The following is a 1626-nucleotide window of genomic DNA, read 5'->3' on the forward strand; positions in this document are numbered from 1 at the left end:
GGGGCGGGGGAGGCAGGGCGGGCACGGAGATGAGCTATTTTTATTCCTAATCCCCTGATTTAGTAGATCATAGCCGCCTATCCATTAGTAATGAATGAGAAAACACAACTGGTTGATCGTCACTCTTCTCTTATTGTTCTGGCTGCCTAACAGAACAGTAGCTAAGTTAGTGAGTGTTATATGTCAGACCCTATGCTAAGTGCTTTACCAGATTTCTCAATCTCCTGACAACTCCATGAGGTATGTTCTAGGATTACCTCCATTTCAGTTATAAGGAAACAGGCTTGTGATTAAGCAACTTTTCGATTCAAACTCCGAAGGTCTGCCTGCAGAGCTTGCACCTGGATATACTGCAGTCCCTGCTGAGCCTCTGGTTCAAACTCTCTCCTCAAACTTTTAAATTCACACCTCATTTTCATCAAAAGAGATTGCTTCCTCCTTCAGAGAAAAGAATGAATGTACCTCCATCTGCACTTTCCTTGTCTTTTATTCCATTATATGGAGGAATGTTCCCTCCCCCTCCTCCAATCCCTTCCACAAGACCCACCCCCTCCACTTCCTAGCCAAACTTCCTTAACCAAACTCGTTGACTTCCATCATTCTTTCTACAATCCATTCTCTAAAGACTAAAGCAATCTTTTAAGACATGATCATGTCACTTTTTTACTTAAAACCTTCAATAGCTTCCCATTAACTCATTAAACAAATATTTATGGAGCAGTTTTAGGTACCTGGAATACTTCAGTAAATAAAACATCAAAGGTTCCTGGAGCTTATACTATTATTTTTTTTAATTTCATTATTTGAAGTCTATAGATGGTTTATTTTATTTTTTGGCCACACTGTGTGGCATGAAGAATCTTAGTTCCCCGACCGGGGATTGAACCCGTGTCCCCTGCATTGGGAGCATGGAGTCTTAACCACTGGACCACCAGGGAAGTCCCAGAGCTTAGGCTCTAGTGGGAAATAAATAATGCATACAATCAGTAAATTATATAGGATGTTAGGTGATAAATACTAACATAAAGAGGAAAAGTAGAGCAGTGAAGGGGATGAGTGGGTAGGGGTGTGGGAGTGTTGCAATTTTAAGAAGGTGGTCAAGGTGGGCCTTATTAAAGTGATATTTGGCCAATGACTTAAAGCAGTTGAAGGAGTTAGCCATGTGAATGCATACTTGTGGGAAAGGAATCCTAAGAAGCTAGTGCAAAGGCCCTAAGGAGGTTGCCTGGTGTTTGTAGAACAATGAGGAAGCCAGCATGGTTAGAATGGAATGAGGAAGGGGTGAGGAGTTGACGAGGTCAGAGAGGTAAAGAAAGTGGAGAGGCAAGGACTACAAAGTACCTTGTAGGCCACTGGAGAGGGCTTTGGCTGTCACACCCATTTCTCTTAGAAGCCAATCCTCTTAATATAAGCTTTGTAGGCTCCAACAAGCCCCATCCCCCTCGCTCACTACGCAACAGCTATGTTGTCCTGAAATAGTTGGTTCAAAATCCCCAAGTGTCTGTCCTCCTTGAGGCCTCACCCAGTCCATTTTCTCTGCTTGGAAAGCTCTTCTATGTTTTACCTAACAGTTACTCATTTTTCAGGTCTTGACTTAAATGTCCAAATCAGATCCCCCCCCCCCCG

General features: G+C 42.9%; 1 protein-coding gene across 1 annotated transcript in view; it reads right to left on the minus strand.

The window, feature by feature from the left end:
- The window catches only part of MUTYH (mutY DNA glycosylase), a 7878-nt gene that overhangs the window by 5171 nt on the left and 1081 nt on the right, over window positions 1-1626 (minus strand).

This window comes from Lipotes vexillifer, unplaced genomic scaffold (assembly GCF_000442215.2).
Source record: "Lipotes vexillifer unplaced genomic scaffold, Lipotes_vexillifer_v1.1 scaffold961, whole genome shotgun sequence".
Taxonomy (NCBI): domain Eukaryota; kingdom Metazoa; phylum Chordata; class Mammalia; order Artiodactyla; family Lipotidae; genus Lipotes; species Lipotes vexillifer.